The sequence below is a fragment of the Piliocolobus tephrosceles genome, chromosome 16 (genome assembly GCF_002776525.5).
Source record: "Piliocolobus tephrosceles isolate RC106 chromosome 16, ASM277652v3, whole genome shotgun sequence".
Classification (NCBI taxonomy): domain Eukaryota; kingdom Metazoa; phylum Chordata; class Mammalia; order Primates; family Cercopithecidae; genus Piliocolobus; species Piliocolobus tephrosceles.
The window spans coordinates 23,869,334-23,878,747 of NC_045449.1; positions in this window are offsets into that span (position 1 = coordinate 23,869,334).

A 9,414-nucleotide genomic window follows, 5' to 3' on the forward strand; every position below is an offset into this window, starting at 1 on the left:
CCAGCCTGGCCAACATGGTAAAACCCTGTCTCTACTAAAAATACAAAAATTAGCCAGGCACAGTGGCGGGTGCCTGTAATCCCAGCTACTCAGGAGGCTGAAGCAGCAGATTGCTCTAATCCAGGAGGCGGAGGTTGCATTGAGCTGAGATCATGCAATTGCACTCCAGCCTGGGTAACAAAAGCGAAACTCCATATAATAATTATATATATATAAAATTTCAGCCAGGCACAGTGGGTTGTACCTGTAATCCCAGCATTCTGATAGGCCAAGGTGGCTGGATCACTTGAGCCCAGGAGTTGGTGGACCAGCCTGGGCAACATGGCAAAAACCCATCTCTAATAAATGCAAAAAATTAACTGGGTGTGGTGGTATGTGCCTGTGGTCCCAGCTACTTGAGAGACTATAGTGGGAAGATCACCTGAGCCCAGAAGGTCAAGGCTGCAGTGACCCATAATTGCACCACTGCACTGCACTCCAGCCTGGGTGTCTCAAAATACATACATATAAATTTTTTATTTTTTTTAAAGTAAAGAATATATATGTGTGTGTGTGTGTGTGTGTGTGTATATATATATATATATAAATTTAAGGACCATGAGAGAATTTGAAAAATGAAAGCAATTTTTTTTTTTGAAAGGGAGTCTCACTCTGTTGCCCAGGCTGGAGTGAAATGGTGCAATCTTGGCTCACTGCAACCACCACCTCCTGGGTTCAAGCAGTTCTCCTGCCTCAGCCTTTCGAGTAGCTGGGACTACAGGGACTACAGGCATGTGCCACCATGCCTGGCTAATGTTTGTATTTTTTAGTAGAGACAGGGTTTCACTATGTTGGCCAGGCTGGTCTCAAACTCCTGACCTCAGGTAATCCATCCACCTCCACCTCCCAAAGTGCTGGGATTATAGGCTTGAGCCACTGCGCCCAACCTGATTTTTGTATTTTTTTTTTTTAAGAGACAGGGTTTTGCCATGTTGCCGAGGCTAATACTAAATATTAAATGTTTGTGATACTGAGTTATTAAATATTAGGTATATAAAGCTAACCTTTCAGATATTTCATTAAGGAAACTGAGTTTTAAAGAAATCAATTATCTATTTAACCAAGGATAGAGTGTTTTCCCAAATTTTGAAAGGACAGGCAGATGCTGTCAACTGAAATTCAAGAGCACATACAGGCCGGGCACGGTGGCTCCTGCCTGTAATCCCTCCCTTTGGGAGGCCGAGGCAGGCAGATCACCTGAGGTCATGAATTCAAGATCAGCCTGGCCAACATGGTGAAATCCCATCTCTACTAAAAATACAAAAAATTAGCTGGGCATGGTGGTAGCGCCTATAATCCCTCCCACTTGAGAGGCTGAAGCAAGAGAATCACTTGAGCCCAAGAGGTGGAGGCTGCAGTGAGCTAAGATCATGCCACTGCACTCCAGCCTGAATGACAGTATGAGACTCCATCTGAAAAAACAAAAAACAAAAACAAACAAAAAAGTACATTCAATCTCAATAGCAGTCCTCTCTAAGTGTCAGATTGCAAAGTGACTTTTGGCCAGGCACAGTGGCTCACACCTGTAATCCCAGCACTTTGGGAGGCCAAGGTGGGTGGATCACCTGAGGTCAGGAGTTTGAGACCATCCTGGCCAACATGGTGAAACCCTGTCTCCACTAAAAAGACAAAAAATTAGCCGGGCATGGTGGTGGGCCCCTGTAATTCCAGCTACTCGGGAGGCTGAAGCAGGAGAATCACTTGAACCCAGGAGGTGGGGGTTGTGGTGATCTGAGATCACACCATTGCACTCCAGCCTGGGCAGCAAGAGTGAAACCCCATCCCCCCCCAAAAAATGTGACTTTCGCTTTCTTCTGTTTATTTCTCTAAATGTTGAACATTAAATATGTATTTCTTTCCTGTAAAAAGAAAAAATAGTTGTTTTTAAAGAATGAATTCATCATTCAACTGTCTTATAAACATTAATCTAAAATAAAGACCAAGGGGCTGGGCGTGGTAGCTCACACCTGTAATCCCAGCATTTGGCGAGGCTGAGGTGAGAGGATCACATGAGACGGAGAGTTCAAGACTAGCCTGGGCAACATAGTGAGACTCTTCTCTACAAAAAACTTTTTTAAGATTAGCCAGATGTGGCGGCCTGTACCTGTAGTTCTAACTACTTGGGAGACTGAGGTGGGAGGATCACTTGAGCCCGTGAGTTCAAGGCTGCAGCAAGCTATGATTGTGCCAGCCTGGTGCACTCCAGCCTGGGTGACGAGCAAAAACGTGCAAACAAAATAAAGACCAAGGAAATTAGTATGCCATTTTGGATGCCATTTTAAATCTCTAGAAGACATGATGAATTTATGTATGAATGAATCAATAAATATTTGGTTGTCAGTAGGTGTATGCAATATGTTAGAATCAATAGTTAGATGCATCCAGAAGTTTGTCTAAAAGTGATCCCTGAAAGTAAAACTAGTAAGACTCAACATAAACTGGATTAAATTAGCCACTAATAAGAATCTAGTCAGTATGATTTGATGTCTAAGAAGCTATAAAAAAATTACAACCTATTGGCCAGGCATGGCAGCTCACACTTGTAATCCCACACTTTGGGAGACGGAGGTGGGTGGATTGCTTGAGCCTAACTGTTCAAGACCAGCATGGGCAACGTGGTGAAAACTTATCTCTTTAAAAAAAAAAAATTAGCTGGGCGTAGTGGTGTGTGCTTGTAGTCCCACCTACTTAGGAGGCTGAGGTAGGAGGATCACTTGAGCCCATGAGATGGAGGCTGCAGTGACCCATGATCACACCACTGTACTCTAGCCTGGGTGACAGAATGAGACCATGTCTCAAAAAAAAAAACAAAAAACAAAAAAAAACCAAACCCACAAAACTACAGCCTATTGATTTTATTTCCTTCCTCTATTCTATTTTAATGCTTCAAATTAGTATTTCACATCGTATGATTGGTATTGTTAGTTATTGCTACTAACAATTTACCCCAAAACTTAGTGCCTTAAAACAACACTGATTGTCTCACAGTTTCTGTGAGTCAGGAATCTGGGTGCTGATTAGCTAGGTGCCTCTAGCTCAGGGTCACTCATGAAGTCAGTGGGAAGATCTACTTCCAAGCTCACCCATTGTTGTTGGAAGGACTTAGTTGAGGTGTCGGACTGAATAACTCAGTTCCTCACGACTTTTCACTGAAAGTTTCTCCATAGGGCAGCTCACAACATACCAATTGTCTTTCCTCAGAGCAAAGAACAAGAGTAGAAGCTACTGTCTTTTTGTAACCTAATCTCTGAAGTGGCATAGTGTTATTAATACTTCTACATCCATTTGGTAGAAGTGAGTTATTTAGGCTGGGCACGGTGGCTCATGCCTATAATCCCAGCACTTTGGGAGGCCAAGGCAGGTGGATTGCTTGAGGCCAGGAGTTCGAGACCAGCCTGGCCAACATGGTGAAACCCTGTCTCTACCAAAATACAAAAATCAGCTGGACGTGGTGGCGCATGTCTGTAATCTCAGCTACTTAGGAGGCTGAGGCTGGGGAATCACTGGAACCTGGGAGGCAGAGGTTTCAGTGAGCTGAGATCTCACCACTGTACTCCAACCTGGGTGACAGAGCGAGACTCCCTCTGGGGGAAAAAAAAAAAAAGGTGAGTTAGTCAGTCCAACCTATATACAAGGGGAAGGGATCACACAAGCTGTAAATAGTAGAAGGCAGGGATCATTGGGGGTCATCTCACAGGGGTCATACCCTACTACAGGTATAAAAACATTCATCAAACTTACTCTGCTTGCTCTGATGTCATCACTATATTCTGAATGTAATTTTATTTCATATATGAGTTATCTACAAGGAGAGAAAGTATACTAACCAGCACACAGGTATTCCTCATCATTTATTACATTAATAAATATTTTTATATGCTTGAATTTTGTCATTTGCTAGACTTGTGATTTGGGTTACTGTGATTCCATGTCCCTAATGCTAGTCAGTATCTGAACCTGAACTTATGACCATACCCAGGACTATAGTTCTGCCTTGAGATGGCCTACCTGAGCAGTTAGGAGGCTGCTCTGGGCAGCAGAAGTGACAATATAGAATGCATACTTGAAAAAAAATGCATACATGGGCCAGGCAGATAACTTGGGCTACGTTACTTGTGTATAAGAAAATTTTGGTGTAAGAAACATTTCTCCCAACACAGCATCAAATTCTATAGTTCTATTAAAATACATACCTGTGTACCTTAAGAACTAGATGACTTAATTTCTCAGTGCAGTATCTGCAAAAAGATAATGCACACACAGACACAGACACACACAAATAAGTGCATGTGTAACAGGTAAAATCTGAATAAGCTCTATGGATTATACCAGTCTCAACTGCCTGATTTTAATATTGTGTTATAGCTGTGTAAAATGTCAACATTTGGCTGGGCACGGTGGCTCACGCCTGTAATCCCATCACTTTGGGTGGCCATGGTGGGCCGATCACTTGAGGTGAGGAGTTCGAGACCAGCCTGGCCAACATGGTGAGACCCCCCCCTCATCTCTATTAAAAATAAAATAAAATAAAATAATAAAAAAAGCCGGGCATGGTGGCATACACCTGTAAACCCAATTACTCGGGAGGTGGAGGTAGAAGAATTGCTTGAACCCGGGAGACAGAGGTTGCAGTGAGCCAAGGTAGTGCCACTGCACTCCAGCCTGGGCGACAGAGGGAGACCACGTCTCAAAAAAAAAAAAAAGTCAACATTTGCAGAGGCTGGAGGAAGGGTACGTAGGAATTCCCTGTATGTTTCTTTGCAACCTCCTGTGAACATGTAACTTTTTTTTTCCCCCAAGATGTACTCTCGTTCTGTCACCCAGGCTGGAGTGCAGTGGCTGGATCTCGGCTCGCTGTAACCTCCATCTCCCAGGTTCAAGCAATTCTGCTTCAGCCTCCTGAGTAGCTGGGATTACAGGCACAAGCCGCCACCCCTGGCTATTTTTTGTATTTTTAGTGCAGACAGGGTTTCACCATGTTGGCCAGCCTGGTCTTGATCTCCTGACCTCGTGATCCAATTGCCTCAGCCTCCCAAAATGAAAAGTTTTTTTTTTGACAGATAATCTGTTCCCAAAGTAAATTTAGACCTCAGCCTCTTCTGTAATTTATTTATTTATCTTTCAATGTAATTATATTGTAAAGCCTTACTTGCTGCCGGACGCAGTGGCTCACGCCTGTAATCCAAGCACTTTGGGAGGCCAAGGCACGTGGACCATGAGTTCAGGAGTTCAAGACCAGCCTGGCCAACATGGTGAAACCCCGTCTCTACTAAAAATACAAAAGTTACCCTGGCGTGGTGGTGGGCGCCTGTAATCCCATCTACTTGGGAGGCTGAGGCAGAGAATTGCTTGAACCTGGGAGGTGGAGTTTGCAGTGAGCCAAGATCGCTCCAGTGCACTCCAGCCTGGGTGACAGAGCAAGACTCCATCTCAAAAAAAAAAAAAAAAATTCTTACTTGCATAATATTGACTTAAAACTAAAAAGTATTAATAAGAAAAGAGGCCAGGCACAGTGGCTCATGCCAGAAATCTCAACACTTTGGGAGGCTGAGGTGGGCAGATCACAAGGTCAGGAGAGTGAGACCATCCTGGCCAACATGGTGAAACCCTGTCTCCACTAAAAATACAAAAATTAACTGGGCATGGTGGCACGCACCTGTAGTCCCAGCTACTCAGGAGGTTGAGGCAGGAGAATCGCTTGAACCAGGGAGGCAGAGGTTGCGTGAGCCGAGATCACGCCACTGCACTCCAGCCTGGCAACAGAGGGAGACTCTGTCTCGATAAATAAATAAGAGGCCAGACACAGTGGCACATGCCTGTAATCACAACTCTTTTGGAGGCTGAGGCAGGAGGATTGCTTAAGCTCAGAAGTTCGAGACCCAGCCTGAATAACATAGTGAGACCCTGTCTCTGCAAAGAAAAATCTTTTTTAATTAGCCAGGCATGGTGTTGCATGCCTGTGGTCCCAACTACTCAGGAGGTTGAGGTGGGAGGATTGCTTGAGTCCAGGGATCACTTGTGCCTGGAAGATCAAGGCTGCAGTGAGCTATGATCGCACCACGGCACTCCAGCCTGGGCAACAGAGCAAGACCCTGTCTCAAAAATTAATTAATTAATTAATATTTAAAAAATAAAATATCCGGCCGAGCGCAGTAGCTCACCCCTGTAATCCCAGCACTTCGGGAGGCCGAGGCGGGTAGATCATGAGGTCAAGAGATCCAGGCCGGGTGCGGTGGCTCATGCCTGTAATCCCAGCACTTTGGGAGGCTGAGGTGGGCAGATCATGAGGTCAGGAGATCGAGACCATCCTGGCTAACGTTGAAACTCTGTCTCTACTAAAAATACAAAAAAAATTAGCTGGGCGTGGTGGCTGGTGCCTGCAGTACCAGCTATTCAGGAGGCTGAGGCAGGAGAATGGCGTGAAACCGGGAGGCAGAGCTTTCAGTGAGCTGTGATAGCGCCACTGCGCTCCAGCCTGGGCGACAGCGTGAGACTCTGTCTCAAAAAAGAAAAAAGGGATAGAGACCATCCTGGCCAACATAGTGAAACCCTGTCTCTACTAAAAATACAAAAAATAAGCTGGGCATGGTGGCGTGCGCCTGTAGTCCCAGCTACTTGGGAGGCTGAGGCAGGAGAATCGCTTGAACCCAGGAGGCAGAGGTTGGCGTGATCCGAGATTGCGCCACTGCGCTCCAGTGTGGCCACAGAGTGAGACTCCGTCTCAAAAATAAAATAAGGCCGGGCGCAGTGGCTCACACCTGTAATCCCAGCACTTTGGGAGGCCAAGGCGGGCGGATCACGAAGTCAGGAGATCCAGACCATCCTGGCTAACATGGTGAAACCCCGTCTCTACTAAAAATACAAAAAATTAGCCGGTGCGGTGGCGGGCGCCTGTAGTCCCAGCTACTCGGGAGGCTGAGGCAGGAGAATGGTGTGAACCCGGGAGGCGGAGCTTGCAGTGAGCTGAGATGGGGCCACTGCACTCCAGCCTGGGTGACAGAGCAAGACTCCGTCTCAAAAAATAAATAAATAAATAAAAATAAAATAAAATATCCCTCTCCTTAAAAAGTTTATTTTAAGACAAAGTAAAGAGATATGAATACTTATGGAGCATTTTGTCAAGCATGAAAGTTATGTCTAAAAGGTAAAATGAAACTGTTTAGATCAAAGTCACTGTTATGTATCAAAAGAAAAATCATGGTTAACTTAGCAGTACAGCATGGAAATTTCCACAGCCGTTTTGTAAAAACAGATTTACCATTTGTCAGTTATTTAGTAAATGTTCCTCCCTCTATATATCCATCTATCCTTCCATCCATCCATTCATCCAACCATCTCCTCTATCTTGAATTTGCAGACCATTGTCACTTTTTCTGTCCATTAAATCTGCCTCTGACTCACTCTTACAGACACTTGTCATTGAATTTAAGGACCACCCAGATAATCCAGGACAAGCTCCTATTCTAAAAGTCCCTCATCACATCTTTTCACATAAGGTGGTATTAACTCTTTTGCCATATGACGTGATATCCATAGGTTTGCGGGATCAGGACATGGACATATCTTTCTAGGTGTCAACATTCAGCCCACTATAAAGTCATTATCTATAGAGAATTTTAGAATAATAGCAAAACTGACTAAAAGTCCACCTATTTTATTATCACCACGTGCAGCCAATTTTATTTATATTTATATTTTATTTATTTATTTAGAGACAGAGTTTCACTCTTGTTGCCCAGGCTAGAGTGCGATGGCATGATCTCGGCTTACTGCAACCTCCACCTCGTGGGTTCAAGTGATTCTCCTGCCTCAGCCTCCCAGGTAGCTAATTTTTGTATTTTTAGTAGAGACGGGGTGTCTCCATGTTGGTCAGGCTGGTCTCAAACTCCCGATCTCAGGTGATCTGCCCACCTCACCTCCCAAAGTGCTGGGATTACAGGCATGAGCCACCACACCTGGACTATTTTATTTATTTTTATTATTTATTTATTTATTTGGAGACAGGCTGTTCCTCTGTCACCCAGGCTGGAGTGCAGTGGTGCAGTCTTGGCACACTGCAGCCTCAATCTTACAGGCTCAAGTGATCCTCCCATCTCAGCCTCCCAAAGAGCTGGGACTACAGGCATGGGGCACCATGCCTGGCTAATTTCTGATTTTTTTGTTTGTTTGTTTGCTTTTGGAGAGACAAAGTCTCACTATGTTGCCCTGTCTGGTCTTAAACTCCTGAGCTCAAGCAATCTTCCTGCCTCGGCCTCCCAAAGTGCTGAGATTACAGGTGTGTGCCACCTGCCCAGCTGGCAATTTTATTTATTTATATTATTATTATTATTTGAAACAGAGTCAGCGAGATGGAGTCTTTCTCTGTCACCTAGGCTGGAGGGCAGCGGCAGGATCTCAATCTCTGCTCACAGCAACCTCTGCCTCCCAGGTTCAAGTGATTCTCCTGCCTCAGCCTCCCTAGTAGCTGGGATTACAGGCATGCTCCACGATGTCTGGTTGATTTTTGTATTTTTAGTTGAGACGGGGTTTCGCCATGTTGGCCAGGTTGGTCTCAAACTCTTGACCTCAAGTGATCCTCCAGCCTTGGCCTCCCAATGTGCTGGGATTATAGGCCTGGGCCACCATGCCCAGCCTCCAGCTGGTAATTTTAATTGTCAGTGATGATAAAATACTCCCCATGGGAGCAGGCCACTCCCAGCCACCCGCCTTCTTGGTGCGCCACTACTGAATATTCCAATGCAAGCTATTTGGCCTGCCTTAACTTTTCAGGGCCAAATACTGCAAAAGACAATTTGGTTGCTCATCACCCCCTAATCTTGGTATGACTGACTCCCCATCCTTCAGGAATCAGTAAATGTCACCTTCTCAAGGAAAGTTGCCCTAAATATCCTATCCAGCAAGGCTGGTTCAACATATGCAAATCATTAAACGTAATCCAGCATATAAACAGAACCAAAGAGAAAAATCGCATGATTATCTCAATAGATGCAGAAAAGGCCTTTGACAAAATTCAACAGCCTTCATGCTAAAAACTCTCAATAAATTGAGTATTGATGGGACGTATCTCAAAATAATAAGAGCTATTTATGACAAACCCACAGCCAATATCATACTGAATGGGCAAAAACTGGAAGCATTCCCTTTGAAAACTGGCACAAGACAGGGATGCCCTCTCTCACCACTCCTATTCAACATAGTGTTGGAAGTTTTGGCCAGGGCAATCAGGCAGTAGAAAGAAATAAAGGGTATTCAATTAGGAAAAGAGGAAGTCAAATTGCCCCTGTTTGCAGATGACATGATTGTATATTTAGAAAACCCCATCGTCTCAGCCCAAAATCTCCTTAAACTGATAAGCAACTTCAGCAAAGTCTCAGG